The following is an 18438-nucleotide window of genomic DNA, read 5'->3' as shown; positions in this document are numbered from 1 at the left end:
AAAAAAATAAAATTTCAGGGTAAGTTTGTAGTACGAGACATTTTCCTTTACTTGCGATAAGTAAAGCCATACTGTGTATGTAAAACTCTGACAAATAATAAAAGGTTAACCCTGACAATAACAGTTAGTTCATGCAATATATTATTTGTATAAAATGCACAAACATAACGAATTAAATACTTCAATAAATTATATTTAAATAAATAATGTTTTAAATTTTCTTACTTTTTTCTTACTGACAGTTGTATTAAATGGAAGGCATATGTATTCTTTTATATCCTGGTTTGTTTTCGTCACAGTTTTAATTTTGCTTATTTTGTTCAATTATTTTATTACAATATTTTTAATTGCTTAGTAGTTGTATCCATTTTTTTAGTTAAATTTATAAGTATAATAGTTTATATTTAATTTTCAAAATCAATTTTACTCACAGTTATTTTAGATAATCTATTTATAAAAGAATAAAATGCTGCTATTTTGTGTACCCAATCAATTTGATTCTTTTGGAATAAGATATGTTTGACGAGGTTTTCAATATTTAAAACTTATGTTTATTTTTTACTTATTTGATAGTGGCAAATAAAGAGTTGATCTTTCATTCTTGAATTTCTTTTTCAAAGTATATGGTACTACATAAGGAATTCAGAAATTTTAATAATTCATTAATCTAATTTTCATTTCCTTCAAATAAGCACAGAATATTGTCTACATACCTGTGCTAGTACATTATTTAATTGTAAAATGGATTGTTATTGTTAAATATGCTGTTAGTTTCCAATTTATGCAGATAAATATTTGTTAATAAACCTTATAAAGTAGAGAACCGATAGCCAATATGTTTTCTTCTTTCTACTAATTTAAATTGTACATGTACCTAAAGTAATTTTTGGTAACAGTAACCATTGTTATTTTATTATTCCATGTTTTGTATTACGTTACCTAAGATGAATTCATATACTGGGATGTTTGAGTATATATTTTCAATGTCAAATGATAAAAAAATTATGGTTGCCTGTAAAGTCGGTTTTACGGGCGAAGATTTTACGTGACAACGTCTTTTTCTCGGTAGAATATTTATTGATATGAATATTATTAAATTGCACAATAGGAACAAGGAATTGAATGAAAATAAGAATTGCACAAATTTTAACTATAGAAATATATTTTGTTTACTAAAACATTGTACATAATTTGAAATTAATTAAAATTTGTTATTGTAAATGGTAAAGTTGAATAAAACATTTACTAAAATTGGAATTTGAAATTCTTGCTAAACACAGTTAAATTCTAACTCCGCGCGTGGTGATTGGTCGGTTTAGTTCGTTTGTTTGGTCGCACTGTTATGACAGGTTAGAGGTTTTAATTTGTTATTTTAAATGTTTGACTAGCAATACGCGAATCGACTGAATTACGATTGATTGCAGAGTGATTTAAACTAATAATTTACTTAACACTATCAACATTTGTCAATAGTATGACATAACCTATAAACTCAGTTTCTCAACTTTTGTGTCAATCTAACAATTAATCAATCAATCATAGTTTACGATAATGAAATATCAGTGTACAATTATTTACCTTTATTGTTGTAGTTGTTGTAAATGACGAATCTAAGCACTCCACATTTTCACGAATAAACATAGTTATCTGCTTTATCCCGTGCGGCGGACCCACAGTTATCTGCTTTATCCCGTGCGGATCCCGTGCGGCGGACCCACTGGACGGGCATCGTAACGTTACCGGGCGTTACACTTTTTCATGAGTGACTCCGAGCCGCAACCTAATTTAAGACGTTGTCACGTCAAAATTTTGAATATATATATATATATATGTATATCCTAAATGTGTTTAAAGACATATACATATATGTATATATATACACACACACACATATATATATATATATATATATATATTTTACTGAATAGTTACATGATTTAGTAACACCTACTATTTTAGACTATTCTTCCATTTGCTTACATATTGATTTGTTATATGAGTGTGCTCTGTAGAAGTTGGTCTCCACATCAGAATCAGTAAGTAATTTTGGTTTAAATAAAATATACTTATGAAGAACATTTGAGTTTTTTTTTAATTGAGTATAATTGAGTACTTTTTAGAAATTAGTAGCCAGAATGGCACCTTAAATAGTGTAAATATTGCACTGATGGAATTTGTTTCTTTGACATGGATTTCACATTGACATTTAATATCGTAATAATATTATTAGAAATGTTAAACGTTAATTTTAAAACTGAAAAGAAATTTAATTGTTGGATAAAATGTTTTAAAGTATCTATGCCATGTTTCCAAATGATAAAAATATTGTCAATACAGTGAAACCAAATTAATGGTTTTAAATTATGAGAATTTAAAAAATTTTGTTCAAGAAATCTTTTTTCAAAAATAAATTTTCATATAAAGGTACTATCTTGGGTCTCATTGCTTTTAACTTGTAATGACTGTGTTTAAATCTAAAATTATTCATGGTAAGAATAAAAGTTACTTGAGCAGATAGAAATGAAGTTGAAGGTTTTACATTCTTAGGTGTTAAATTTAGAAAATGTTGAACAGTTCTTATTCGACCGTCATGAGGAATATTTATGTACAAAGATTCCACATAAATTGTCACCAAAAGGAATTCACCATCCAAGGGCTGGGGTATTTCAGACAGTATGTCCAATGAAGTGATTGATGTTGTTTGTATGAGTCTAAAGATTTGGCAGGTGAGCATCAACATCTCTTGTACAGGCAAGAGCATTGCTACTAATTCTATATGATTGGATTTAGTAGTAGGTAAAAAGGTCAATCCTTTAGACAGAATAGACTTTTCAGCTTTAATAGGTTTGTAGCTAGATACATTTTCAATTGATTTGCAGTTATCTGAGATATGTTCAACATAACTTTCTCAACCATTTTGTTGATCATTACATGCTATTACTAGCTTGGCTGTATTGGTGGTTGATGGATTGTTGATCACTAAAGGCACTTTTAAATTTGGATTAAACATATCCATAAACACTGTTGGCAAGGAATGACCAAAATTAATGTTGGAATTTTTACTACACAGTTTTGAAAGTTGTTTTAATAGTGTTTAGGCTTTGTTGGAAATAATGTTGTTAGCTTCATTAATTACGTCATAATGTTTATTGTATTCTTTAAACAATCCTTTACAAAGTTATAGAACTAGATTTGTAAGCTCAAAACTAGTAGGTGTAGCAAATATTTTAAAGCCCTTGTGCAGACTTGGAGGAAGAACAAACATCACGATTGTAATGAATATTAGACCATACTTTATCTTAATTCATGACAATATGCTACCAACAACAATTTTGATATGTAATGGTTTACATTAAAATAAGACCAATGAAACATTAATACAACATACTATATTAGATATCTAATTGGGTACAGTTTTATGCCAATTGCAATGGCCAAATTACAACATTATTCAATTAAATTCGTAAAACAAACTCCACAACAATAATCAAGGGAGAAAATGAACACACAAATTAAATAGGCAGTTAGTTAATTGGTATTTATTGACACACAATTAGTCCCATTCACTGAGTCACTTGAGTAATTGAATGTCTGTTGAACACTTTAAACAACTAGGCGATTTATATCAAGTGGTTGCTTTGAACTCTGGAAATAATTAATTAATAGGTAGAAGATCCTGAGTAATGATTAAAAATAAATGGTGTTCTGATGATGTGTGGTGCCATTCAATACTGGCACAAAATAATTTAATCAAATCTGAATAAGACCATAGTCTGATTGTGAGTCTAGAACACAGAATTCAAGTGCCTGGCACTGACATTTTTCTAGGTCATTTACAAAATCCTGTTTTTCATATATTTTCAGGTGTTTGAGAAGGAAATAAGGAATTAATTAAAATTAATTCCTTAAAACATTGATTTGTGCTCTTCGACCTTGGCTTCTTTTGTCAGCAGAATTAGAGTGATTTTGCCTGATTTGTATGTTGAATAAGCTTTTGAATTATATTTTGAATCATAATTGGATAAGCTTCAAGTTATACTATTAATTTATAAGAATTTTTTGTGTACAATAATATTGAAATTTTTATAATCTAATTTAAATTTTGCTTGGTTTGACTATGTCATAATTTATTTATAAATTCGTTCTTATATTATGTTACCATTTATTTAAAATGTCTTCAATAATGTATGATTTATTTATTAATATTGCTTAAAATAATTTATATGTACAAGCTTTAATAATATTGTAAAATTATTTGTATTAAATGCTGCAATGTTATTGGATTTATATCTGTTTTGTAGCATCAATAAAGAATTATTGAATTATTGAATTATTATTATTGAATTAAATAACTAGCCATTTATTTTCGTTTTTGGAAATCATTAAATAGTAAACGCGTATGGTTTTTTTGTTTTTCTCTATATATTTAGTAAATAAATGAAACTTTTTAGTTAAATTTTGTTCATACAGTCTTATAGACCTTTAATCTGTAAAAGAGTTTCTCCTATTAATATTATAAATATAAATGTTTGGATGTTTGATACTTAATCATACAAAACCTGATGGACATGTATGATGGACATACAAATATTGCTCGTATTTGTAAGCAATATAGCATAGATGCAAGAATATAACATAGGGATATTTATAATTCTAAATAGGTTCAACACATGAATAATCTTAAAAACTATAAAGATAGCCAATGTTTTTGACATCTGATGAAGTCACACGCAACGTGCAACATAATGTTCCAGTTTATTGTATTTGCATGAATAAGTATCAGCTGTTGTAGTATTATGCAAATGGTAAGAACAATATGACTGTTGAGTTTAGCTCCAGTTTATCTTCCTCTGAGTGCAGCTTCTGAAATCTAATACTGTCACAGACTTGACCCCTGGAATCTGGGTTCATGTTCGTCTGAAGGGATAAAAAACGAATTGATGATGAAGAAGCTCAAAATGAACTCCTTACATCGTTTCAACATCAGATACCTAGACTACATATACAGTGTAATCTAAATGAAGAGGTATTCTCAGTCTCATCAAGTGCACAGTTGATTGTATTACGATGTTTTAGACATGATTCCAAAGCACAGTGGATCAACCGAGTTTTCTACTAATAACTTAACTATGTTGGGAAGAGTTTATTCAATGTAAATGTTCAGTTTAACTCCAGTTCACCTTTCTCCTAGTGCAGCATCTAGAGTTGAGGAAGGTGTAGCCTCAGACGCCGCACTAATAGGAAGATGAACTGGAGCTACACTTAACATTCACAGAAAGAAGAAGTAGTAGTGTAATCTAATTTTTATTATAAATGGCAGCAATGAAGAACTCAAACCAATTAGCTTATTCTGGACCATCCTAAACTTTTACTTAATGAACAAAACTGGGAATTTGTACAGGCAGGGTACTTGAAGTTGCTTTCCTTTGGGACTGCATACGGGAAGGAATAAAAATGGAGTGACTAGGTACTAAAATTATTCAAAAACAATTTGCTCTAGGACTACATTTTGAGAAAAAGTTGGTGCAGTGAACCTGTTACCATTGCACATGGAATCATAAACTAATCACATCAAACCTCAATGCAATGACAAAGAATTCTCAAGGAAATGTTGTGTCCGTTTTTCACTGATGAGGAATACAGTACTGATTATATTTATGAATATTGGTTTAATTTCTTTACTGAACCAAGAAATTTAACTATTAGTAAATATTATTATTAAATCGAGACAGTTTGAAAAGTTTGTATCTGTATGTTCGTAGGTTTGTCCACATATTATCTCCAAAACGATTTGACATACACTAACATAAAAATAGATTTAACACCAATCGATCTAGGACTATTAAAGAGTAAGGCACAGCCAGAAGTTAAGATTTTTCACTCTGCCCTTAATAGCCAAAGTTAAATATATGTGCCGGATGTAGCCAGCCGCTTTCTGACTTTAGTAGACTTCTCAGTCCAACATAAGTATGTATTAGCCTGAAGTCTCTCTGATGAAATAAGTATCCGGATAATCTGAATATCCTCTCTTATAAGAGAATATTATCAAATATTCTTGATTCTTGAAAAAATGATTAATCATTGGTTTGATCTTGTTCATCATAATTTTCAGAGATCATTCTCTGTACACACAATTCAACATAACCATAATCATTTCTAAAATTCCTTCAATCTAAAATTAATTTATCATTAAGAAGCAAATCCTTAATCTAATTCAATCTAAACAATGTTAGTAATGTTGAAATTGCATCAGCTAATTTTGAAATATGGGCAACCCAATGCTGTATGTATAAGATCAATCTCTATTCTTACTTTTAAAACTGTATTTCTTTGTTACAACTTACAAATATATATATATAAGTAAGTTGTAACAAAGAAATACAGTTTTAAAAGTAAGAATAGAGATTGATCTTATACATACAGCATTGGGTTGCCCATATTTCAAAATTAGCTGATGCAATTTCAACATTACTAACATTGTATATATATATATATATATATATATATATATATATATAAACAGCTGATGGCATATTTATTGTTTATGATATTCATTTGTTTATTTTTATTATTGGTGTACTAATTTGCTAAGGTTGAGTTCAGTTTAATTACATTCAATGATGTTCTGAAGATGGTTTTTGGAAACTAAAAATAAACATGACTACTTGTTTTTCTGTTCTGTTGAATTCATTGAAAATGTATAGATAAGGGCAAAATATCAAACTCAAATATGACATCAGGAATATTATTAATTTGAACTAAAAGTGACCCTACAAGAGCAAAACCTGAAATAAGAGCTACTCACAATTTCGCTTAGTCTCTGATCCTCTGAACCATGACCACTGAAATATATTTATCTGATACACCTCATATATACCTACTTTAAATATATAATAGACTCCATTGCATTACATCATAAGTGCTTTTACTAAAAAAACTACGAATTTGGACTTTAGGATTCCTATACATGGTCTAAAATAGTTTGTGTTATTGAACTCGTTGAAGCTATGCAATCAAATACATGAAATGTTCCAGAGAAATTTGATTTATTTAACTGGTATTTATAAAACAGATTATACCCTCTGATTTAAGTGCCCACTGTTCTCTAAACTTTAAAGTCCAACTATTGGATCAGGAAATTGGATTATTTATGAGTCATTAATTCTTATCTTTGGTATGATATATATTTATAATATTAGAATAATAGATTTGTTTGTATGCAGGAAACACAAACATAGTAGTGTGATATAAATTTAAAAAAATAAACAGAAAATACAAATGCTTAAAAAACGTTATTGCAAAATAACTATAACATGTTATATTACAAGAATAGATCATTTACTGCTCTGCTAATAACATTTATAGTGTCTTTTTGGCAATAATCTGTGTCATAGAAAGAAATAAAAGAACAAATAAGCTCTTACAAATTATGATGTATACATTTATTGTTGTAGTATTCATATGATCTGTAGCCAATAAACTTTGACGAATCATTATCCCAATATATCAGTGCTCAGCCATATTAGTGCCTAAGTAGGCCAACGAAATTATATTTCTCTAGTGAATAAAGAATCAAATCAAACAATTACAACTTTGTTTCTAATTAATAATTAAATCTGGGGAATCAAATGAAGAGTGTCCTTCAGAATTAAAATATTGAAAATTTAATAACTCTAAACCAAGACCATTTTGTGACACATTGATTTGTTAATAAATAACAGAATTCTGTTTATAAAAATTGCTTATCATATTAACCATATTATAGATATAGAAGTTAAGAGTACGCCACAACACTTGATGCATAAAAGGCTTCTCTATGGTTACATGCAACAATTTTAATCTATAGCTCATTTTGTTAGGCTACCAGTGTTACTGTGTCTCATGATAGAATAGCATAGATTGTATACTCAGTTTAGAAATTTATTTATTATAAGATTTTCTTGTTATCATGATGGTTTTTCATAAGACCAATGTAAAAATGTATGTTCAGCCATATCCCATACAATGACATGCACCATCATTGAAAAGTTCCTTATATAGAAAATTCATAGATTAATGTATTATTGAGATATTGTGTACACAGAGACAGACAAACAGGTAAAAATGAAACCTTTCCAGTCTCTCAAGTACTTTACTACCACTAAGCCAACTACAAAAGAACTCAACCATCTTTATTCCTCATGAGAGTTCACTGACCGATGTGTCACTTGAATTTGGACAACCCTATCAATGAGCAGGAAGAACACATTTCAAACCACAAATGCCGAGATATTGGAGTGCAAATATCAGGGTGGATCGATAGATCGATAGACAAGTAAAGGATTGGGTTTAAAAACTTATCATTATTCCATCAGTGGTTTAAATTGTGATACTTATTCATGGCAATACAACTCAAAATAAGTTACTTCAAGTACTCTCATAGTACCATTATCCTAAGGATAGACAGACAACACTATCCCACCATGGTTTTAAGAACACCCTGTTGGGTTCTTAATAATTGATAGGCCATGTTTTCAATGTATACGAATAATAAATTATTTGTAGTAGATATGAACAAATACTAACACTCATAATAATATTATTCAGAATACATCAAAGGGTTGGAAGAGATATCATCTTGTTATATTAAATTTCTGTATTGTTCTGATTAAGAAATTTGGTGAAAGGAATAGTTGATTTAAATTATTTGTATTCCACATTATTCAAATTGAACACACACACACACATAAAATATTCATTGGACCAACGTTTCCATTGTTATAACCTATGTATTTGTTTGAAACACCAACTTAGTATAGAAATAGTAAAATGGATCAATTTTGCTAGTTGGGGTTATTGAAAAGAGCAGTAAGGAGTGTATACAGTCAAAGCTGCTGTAATACTGGTAACCAGACAACCAGACAACCAGACAATGTAAGTGCACAGTGGTCTCCTCTGGTGTGTCAATTGCTTCACTGTCAGCAAGCGAGACAATTGGATTAAACGCAAGGCTGTCTCTACCTACCATACACTCTGACATGAATATTCCGCTCTGTATCAGCACTGATATAACATGTGTTTAATCTAATGATGCTGATAATTGTCCATTATCTCCCAGTATCTTGTTCTTGATTAACATTAAAAATCTTTTAAAAAAATACTGTACCCTCTGCCATCATTAAGTACAAAAAAATTTAAAAAATCTGTGAAGTAAATAAATAGTAGTTGTTGCTAATGCACCTTAAGTTATAACTAGGTTTGTTTTGAATATAATATACTAGTAAGTATCCCTCTATTTGTAGCTTACATTTCTCTGGATTTTAATTTAAATGTTCAAAATAAAAATATTGGAAATTGAATATTTTTCTGAAACTAAAACACAACATAAAATACAATAACGATATAGTCTATTGGTGAAAAATTGCAAAACCAAATGACATCGTGTTAAGCATTTTTGGAAAAGGACATTTACAACTGTTTATGTTACAAATCAGAAAATTATGGTCTTCGAGAACATATTACGGTTTTATGGAAATAATACAAGATTCTGAAATAACTGTTCCGAATGGGTAATGTAAGTTACTTCTTCTTATAGCACAATTGATTTTGAATTGGATAGATAGGTCGATTAGATTAAACTAACCTTTCTTATGATATGTTATTTTACATGTTTATCATTGAAAAGCATATTACTTAAATGTAATGACACTATAGGAAAACAGCATTGTACCACAATCTACATTTTAATACTTGATGTTAAATGTTAATTTAAAACAAACTTATACTTCCTTCAAACTTTAAACCTGCTAAAGCTTGTAAAATAATTTTATTTTCGGGCGGGAATGAATATTTTTATTTTCAGCCTCTTAAAAGCTGGTTTGTACACAAAAAAGGGTATAAAAACTATTGAAGTATGTAAATAATAACCTGCAATGGCAAACCAAAAATGTATTTTTATTCAATTTTTTGCGATTGCTGGGCATTGTATTTGATAAGAGCATATTGCTTGTTGTATATATAGAATGTGTAGATTCTAATCTACTAGTAGTAACTAACTACCCAGAAGATTCAAAAGTTTGTTGTGAATGAGTGTTATTACTAGAAGTTTAAAATTAGCACCTGTTAAAAAAATAGTTATTGTTAAATCTAGACACTAAATTCTACAAAGTAGATTCTACTTTTTATTCACTTTGTCAAATATTTTTAAGAACTGGTACTTGTACTTGCAACCTTATAGTTGATAAACCCAAAACATAAAGTTAAGCATTCTTAGAGTAAAATCAAACTAGATGCGCAAAAGTGAAGTATTAAAATAACAGAAAATCATTATTTTAATTACTGTACTCTTTTTCTTTCATCAGGTTTCTACATGCCCTTTGGTTATGTTTCTTTCCATTTTATGATTTAATTATGTTTACTTATCTTAAATTCTTTTAGGGTAGATTTCAAAGAAGTCTGCCTATTCAAATAGTACTTACTCTCAAAACATAAGTTACAGAATTTAGTTGAGAGGTGCTAAATATATTCAATACACCATTATTGCCTGAGCTATTAATACACAGGGAGTAAATTACGAATTGAGATATCAATGCACAACGTTCTTCATACTTATTACAATAATTTTCTGGTTTTTTGGAGGGTAAACAAAATTTTACCTCCCTTTTGAAAGGGAGGGTAGAAGGGGGCAACTTTAAAATTTTCAAATCACAACCCCTATCTTATGACATGTAATTTTAAAGATCTATTCAATGGAAACACAATGACATGAACAAAACATCACTTCAACGATCCGAGCAAAAGTTATGGGCAAATAACCCCTTCTGCTCTTTTAATCATCATGTAGAGACGTACAACTGTTTTTAAACTCGTGATACCACTAAAACACACTCGTACGATTCATAGCTTTATCATCACATACAGTTTTTACCTCAATATATATATATATATATATATATATATATATATATATATATATATATATATTCAAGGGCTGTCAGTAAAGTATCCCATATTTTGATTACTGATAAACTACCTTTCCGACCACAACTAAATTGTAATCTCTTTCAAAGTACTCTTCATTGGATATGGTGCACTTGTTTAAATGATCAGTCTCACTTCGAAAAACAAGTTACAGTATCCACTTTTGAGATTAGCATTAGCATGAGGGATCATGTTACACCATATTCAATCATCAATTCTAAAATTAGCTGATTCAAGATCGATTCGAATTTTGTCATTGTTGTACTCTATTATTAATACGGATTCACCAAAATATTTATCTGAAAACTTTCAGTTTTTGGCGGGGAGTGGCGCAAGAGAAACTCGGTCTGGTGCACTGTCTCAGAATTCCAATACACAGTAACCAAAACCTATAACCGATCCTTCACCGTTACTGCCTGTAGATTAAGGAACTCCTTACCAGATCCTGCCAAACAAATGGACAGCCGAAAACGGTTTGTGGCGGAGCTGAGACGAAAATACCTGGACCGGATGATCGTGGCGGGCGGCAGGGCTACTCTTTGAATCGTGACTGTATGAATGGAAGAGTGAATGGAATACCGTAAGTGTAAGTTATAGTTAATTAGCCTTAATTTGCATTATTAAGATTAATTTTTTAAGAGGTTAAATGTAAGAAATGACCATATGGTCCTAATTTCGCCTCAATAAAGAAGTGTTTCTTTCTTTCTTTTTAGCTCAGCTGTCGCATTAAGTTTGAAATCTGGTTGAGACTCGTCAACTATTTGAAATATGGTTCATTTGAGCAGGGAACAGCAAGAAGCCGGGAGTCAGAGGTCATAGTTTCGTAGAAGCCATCCACTTGTATGAAACGCTGCTCTTTTTTATCTTTGGCGAGCAATTTTGGGACGAATTTTGTAACTACTTGTTTCAAATCATAATCCTTGGACAAAATTTCAGCTATGATGGTTTTTTATACATCCAAATCTACCTAAAAATTGCACGCTGTTAAGAGATTGTCTTCTTTGATCGCTAACGGCACACATTTGTTGTTTTTGGGTTTACCATGATGAAAAATGACCATAATGTAGATCACTTTCAGCCTAATCATTTTTTAAACGATTGAAAAAACTACAAACACAGAATTTGAGGACATCTGAGAAAGGCCTGAAAGGCTTGCACACCTGGACCATTTATTAAATCATCTCTGCGCACATATTTTCCTGAGTTTTAAATAAAAGTTGATGCAAATTCACACTGATATTTACTTTCCATCATTTAAGAGGAGGGGATACTGTATCTGACAAAGATTTAATAACACATGCACTGAACACTGAGTGAGAGCCAACTTATTAAAAGTATGGGGGAGACTTTAATAAGTGGCCTACACTCCATGTTGGGTTGTTTTTATCGAACAATTCAATGTATTATCCAACTTCCAATATTTATAACTTGTCCAGTTTGATATCAATAAGTAGGCCCTAACAGCTTTTGTGAAATGGAGGAAAGAATTCTCCTCATGGGTTACCAGGAGCCAAACTCACAGGTTGAAGCCACTCAAACAAATCTCGTTACTTGTGAGAAATATCTCACATATATCCCTTATAATGATCACCATTTTCAAGTCACAAAATACTAGTTACTTCTTGCAGTTTATTGTTTACATTAAAATTACTATATTTAATAAGTTGAAATCATATACTAAGTTAAATAAATTGTAACATTAAAGTATTTCTTTCAGATAAAAACATATCGAACCATTCAATAAAAACAACCAAATAACGAATGTAGGCTGCTTATTAAAGTCTACCCAAAGTATGAATGAGAGTTGTTCTCAATATAAGCAGGAGGATGCAGAGATAGTGCATGCTGAATCTGACAGCAATAGACTAGCTAGCCTACAGTAGATAAGACGTAACTGTTGAATATGAGATATACTTTCCGGAGAGTCCTTATAGGCCGTAAGAAAACATATATAAAAAACAAAAAATATTTAGTATTTAAATACAAAACTTATTTATTTTAAAACATATTTATCTCTAAGTTACATGTTTAAAAATATTATCAACAAGTGCTTAGATTTCAGGGCCTGTACAATAAAACAAATGGGTAAAGACCTTCTTTACTACATATAAAATCAAATAGGCTAATAGCATAACTAATGGATAAAACTAACTAGAAATTAATGTTTTGTTTTTATTGTTTAAAGTTAAAAAATTTATTAATCAACTTTTCAACATTGTAGTTACAATTAGCAACATAACAAATACAAAATCAACGGTAGGCTAAGACAAAAGTAAATCAAAATTCTATCTACAATTCGTCAAATCTTATTGGATTATATTTTCTTTCATAGCCACTACATAATTCTGTACCAAAGCACATATCTGATACATCTTTACCCCCAGCTTTAAATAAGTTTATCATGTCATCTGCATACTCAGAGAGAACTGACTGGCAATAATATTCAAGACTTTCTAAATCACCATCTTGGACCAATTTGTACTCTTGTAGCACAGGATTCATATTCTTGCCTATGACTAAAGGTAACACTTCCAGTTCACCTGTGTCTATGTGGATACCTCGAGCATAATCATTCATTTTTTCACATAAACGATCCATTACATCATCCAAGAAAACATCCGATCTCCTCATTTCTATGTAGGACTCTTTCATGTTTTTGTTATCCTCCAAGATATAACCTTTGTTTTGGTACCTAAGAGATGGACTAGTACCCTCAACTTCTCTGTACATTTCTTCAACTATTCGTTGGCATACCAAACACTTAACATATTTTCTGTCAAGTCCAGCTAAAAGAGAACGTGGTGAATGTACCAAGACAATAATCAAATAAATATATTTAGTTAATGAATTACTCATTATCATTGTTTCTGTATGCAAATCACAAAAATCCACTGATAGTTCACAATCTCTGAATGACTTCCAAACGAAATTGATTATGTCTATGAATTATATGGGAATCAATAAAACGCAAAGTTATAAATGTTCAAATAATAACACACATTTCATGGAACGATAATTCTGTTATTATGAGTCATTAATAGAAGTAATGTCCCATTGTGTTTACTTGACAGCGATCAAATACTATAGTAACTTATATGCATTTGACAGATTAGGTATTTACACTAACACGATTCTCAGCATGCGAGTTGACATTGTGTATTAAATACTCACTTTCTAAGCGGCAATAATCCAAACACAGTTAATAAAATCACTGATTCACACACACTTGCCCAACATACAAATTAACTATTACGAGTTTTCACTGACAGTAGACAGCAGAGTTTCAAGAATTGGACTAAACAAAACCAACACCAATCCCAATGAAGCTTATTCAGTGTGGCCACCTTGGCAAGAACTTAAATTTCTCATATGCCTCTTGTAAAATGTACTTTTCCCTTCTATATAATTTTGTATTGTAATAATAACATAAAATGAGTATTAGTGACGCTAGTTGTATTAGTTATGTATTATTGATTGCCATTATATTAGTTTCAATTTAATTATAATATACCCGGGTGTTTCAATTAAGTATTCAATTCTAGATTTAGTAAAAAAAAACTTATAATATCAAATATAATTGATGTTACCTGCCGCTTCGAACGCAATTTCGTGCTACTTAATAGGAACGTTATAGGAATATCTTTTCAAAAATGGAGGAGCACTCATAAGATCAGTGATGGCTACCAGAAGAAATTCACATTCAAATTTCTGTGCAACATTCCATTTTTTTATTGGATACGATATTGCGCCATGTGGAGGAATCCTGAAACTGGATACTGTTAGCTCTCTTAGTGATATCACTTATGATGTAATAAGAAGAGGTTTTATGATAATTTTATTATACAGGAAAATAACAAAACAATAAATTTCAATATCTGCAAAACATTATTTCAACGTTTATATGAAATTTCTAGCGATCGTACATAGTAGCTTTTGCGTCATCAGATCCCAAATCCCAAACAATCGCGTCTGTAATATTTATGAGTAAGTTAAATCATCCATAGATAAAAAATACTCTTTTAAAAAGAATAGTTATCTATAGTTAAATCATCAAAATAAATAGCTCTTGGCTTCTTAATATTGGGACCAGACATTTTGGGGAGCTTCCTGATACCTAAAGTGCATTCAAAACTAACTAGAATTCGAACGGAAATTTTAATAATCGCTTAAAGGCTTTTACTCCGTGGGAGAGTGTTTAGAATAAATGTATTATAGATTCTTTTAATAATGTTCTTCTATGTAGCTAAATTTTTAGCTTCAAATATATGTGTTCAGACGATTCTTTTCGTTATTTGTTATAAATAACAGTAAACCATTAATACTTTCATAAAACTTGTAGTTGTCAAATGAAAATTAATGTATTCGAATTCGAATCTTCCTATTTTGCGGATCATCCATCCCGCTTTCCTCGTTTGTGTCCTCAGTTTCCATTCATGGAAAATATAAATGTCTGTAAACCTGATACAGTACAATGCAAGTCCTTAGTCTGATCTCTGTTCACCATTGCCATATTTCCTTAGTCTAGTCTAAGAATAATATCAATTTTTATAAACTTAATTAGTGCCACATCCCTTATTAGGGCAAATAGACTCGCTGTTATCTCAGTGCTTTCTCACAAAAAAATTGCATATTGCGTTTAGCGCATTGTTTTGTAACTCCAATTGCAATGCTCAGAGGTTCGTTAAGTTTTTAAAAAAATTATAGTCATGGAGGGAATAGCTCAATGTGTTATGTTATTGATCGTCCTTCTTGGCTTTCCTTAAGCTACAGCAAGTATCCCGTGCTACAATATCATAAGAACCCCTATATATAATTCTAAAGTCTTTCTGGTTCACACCACATTGAAACATTCTGTACACAATTATCTTCCAGAAATATGTCTGCATCGCTTTGGCGAGCTATTTTCAGTCAACCGCCAGTTGAACTGAACAGGAGACTTAATAACGAGAGAGAGAGAGAGAGAGAGAGAGAGAGAGAGAGAGAGAGAGAGAGAGAGAGAGAGAGAGAGAGAGATACTTTTGATACTTTGATACTTTCTTTATTTACCCTGCCCCGGTTTGGACCAGAGGTCCACTCTTACACCGGGACAGGCTCAAATTTGTACAATTACATTGTTTTTTACAGAGTTGTGGCACACAGTTTTATACTAACGCACATGAAACATTGACTATTATTTAAATCATAATAATCTTACTTTACTTTATCTAAACTTTTAATTGAATTGTTAATTATAATATATTATTTGACTAAAATTATTTTACTTTCTAATTTTGGTCGATTTAGAAAACATTAGCTACAATTATTTTCTACGGAAAAAGTTTACACAATTTATATTAATCTATTTAATTTATTTACTTAAACTTAAATGCGCAAATGTTTCTACTTTTTATATTGCACACATAAAAACACATTTTTACTGTTTTAAATATAATAAACTATTACTTAATCAAATTAACAGCAACAAACATAAGTGGAGTTACTCTAGACAATTAATATAAATCTATATGATTTTTAATCAGTTTATCCTACAATGCTTTCAACTTTAGACTACCAGAGAGAGAGAGAGAGAGAGAGAGAGAGAGAGAGAGAGAGAGAGAGAGAGAGAGAGAGAGAGAGAGAGAGAGAGAGAGAGACGTGCTGGGACCGAAGCCCCTCGTTCCCACCTCCACCCCTGACACAAGTCTGTGACTTATTTGCCAGGCCTCTTGTCTTCTCCTCTTCTTTCTTCTCTTCGGGCTTCGGCCACTTAAACCTCTTCTCGACACTCTTGCTTGTGTCTAGCCTAACAGCACGTCTCCCCTCATCTCACCGCCCCTGTGCGATGAGAATCATCGGGATATTAATTTATCTCTTCCAAGCTTTCAAACTCTGTTTCCCTCTCTTTTTATCCCAATCCTTCTTGTCGTGGTTCTGAGCTCTTTAATAGTCTCTTCATCGAAGTCAAAGTTGCCTCTTCTCCATTCTAGATGCTTCGATGTCATCACCTGCCTGAGGTCTCTTCTTTCCTCCTCAAACAGTTCACACTCCATGAGCACATGATTTGCTGTCTCTAGCTCTCCGCACTCACACCTCTCCTCCTTCACCAGGTTAAACCTCTTGAGGTTCGCCTTGAAATTTCCATGACCAGTGACAAACTGTGTCAGGTAATGGTCCATGTCCCACTTCTGCTGCAGTCTTCTTCTGATGTCCGGCATGTATTCGAAGGTCTCCCTACCTTTTTCGGTATTCTGCCAACGCCTCTGCCATTCTTCCAAAGTCTCTTCTCGTCTCGCTGCATTGCTCTCAGCGGCGTCCCTTCCTTCTTCCTTATCCTCCCACCTCTTCACCTTCTCTTCTATTTGCAGGTCAATCGGTGTTACTCCTGCCAGCACTCTGATTGCGTCATGTGAGACCGTGTTGTATGCCTTTGCTACCTTCAGTAGAACTCTTCTTTGCATGCTCAGCAATTTCCTCTTCAGTGCAATCTTTCGGGCATTTTCCCCCCAGAACTCACAACCGTACAACATCGCCGGCTCTACGCAACCTTTGTATAGCATCATAAGGTGCCTCCCTGTCATACCCCTATTGGCTCTTGCCTGTCCTGCCAGTTTGGCGTAGACCCCTTTCATTTTCTCGCACACCTCCTCCACATGTTTCTCAAAACTCATCCTCTGTCCTACTACCACTCCTAAGTACTTCATTTCCTTCTTACAACGTATATATTCTCCTTCCACTAACAGCCTAGGTGGTCTTATCAACTTTCCTTTCAACATCACTGTCACTGTCTTTGCTTTTGAAAACTTCAGCTTCCTTTGTTGTCCCCATTCTATTACCTTTTCTACGGCCCTACTACCTCTATCAGCCAACTGTTGTGTACTCTGTCCTCTGACTATCAGCAGTGCGTCGTCAGCATATGCAGTGATTGTTACTCCTTCCCCTAGATCTAATCTCAGTAGGCTGTCGAACATCATATTCCACAGGAGTGGTCCAACAACTGATCCCTGTGGGCACCCTCGAGTCATCCTCTTCCCTGCTTCTCCATTTCCTACCCTGAGTAACACATCTCTACCTTGGAAGTAATCTCTAATTAGGCAATACAAGCTCCTCGAACAATTCCACATCCTTAGTACCCTTAAGATTTCTGGCCACCATGCCGAGTCGAATGCACCCGCTATGTCCAGGGAGACGGCCAGCACGTATTTCTCTACGGTCTCCTCCACATCCCTCTTCAATTTCATCAACGCATCCACTGTTCCTCTTCCCTCCCTAAATCCGAACTGCCTATCACTTAACAAGTCTTCTTCGCTGAGCCATCTTTTCATTCTTGTTACTATCAACTTTTCGCCTAACTTTCCCAAGACTGAAAGTAGTGTCACTGGTCTGTACGATTTCACCTCACTGGGATTCTTGTCTTTATTTTTTAAGAATATTTTTACCACTCCTTTTTTCCACACTGATGGGAATCTTCCTTCTGCCAACATCTTATTGTATAGGATGAGC

The 18438-nt window shown here is 32.0% G+C and overlaps 1 protein-coding gene across 2 annotated transcripts in view; it reads right to left on the bottom strand.

The window, feature by feature from the left end:
* The window catches only part of LOC124353884, a 148769-nt gene extending 134489 nt beyond the window's left edge, over positions 1–14280 (bottom strand). For both annotated transcript variants that reach the window (XM_046803927.1, XM_046803928.1), the window contains exon 1: positions 14131–14280. The gene's annotated coding sequence lies outside the window, so the exon portion shown is untranslated. The remainder of the gene's footprint in view (positions 1–14130) is intronic.
* Between the last annotated feature and the right edge of the window lie 4158 nt (positions 14281–18438).

The sequence above is a fragment of the Homalodisca vitripennis genome, chromosome 2 (genome assembly GCF_021130785.1).
Source record: "Homalodisca vitripennis isolate AUS2020 chromosome 2, UT_GWSS_2.1, whole genome shotgun sequence".
Taxonomy (NCBI): Eukaryota; Metazoa; Arthropoda; class Insecta; order Hemiptera; family Cicadellidae; genus Homalodisca; species Homalodisca vitripennis.
The sequence above is the reverse complement of the archived record's forward strand: the minus strand, read 5'-3'. Positions and strand labels throughout refer to the sequence as shown.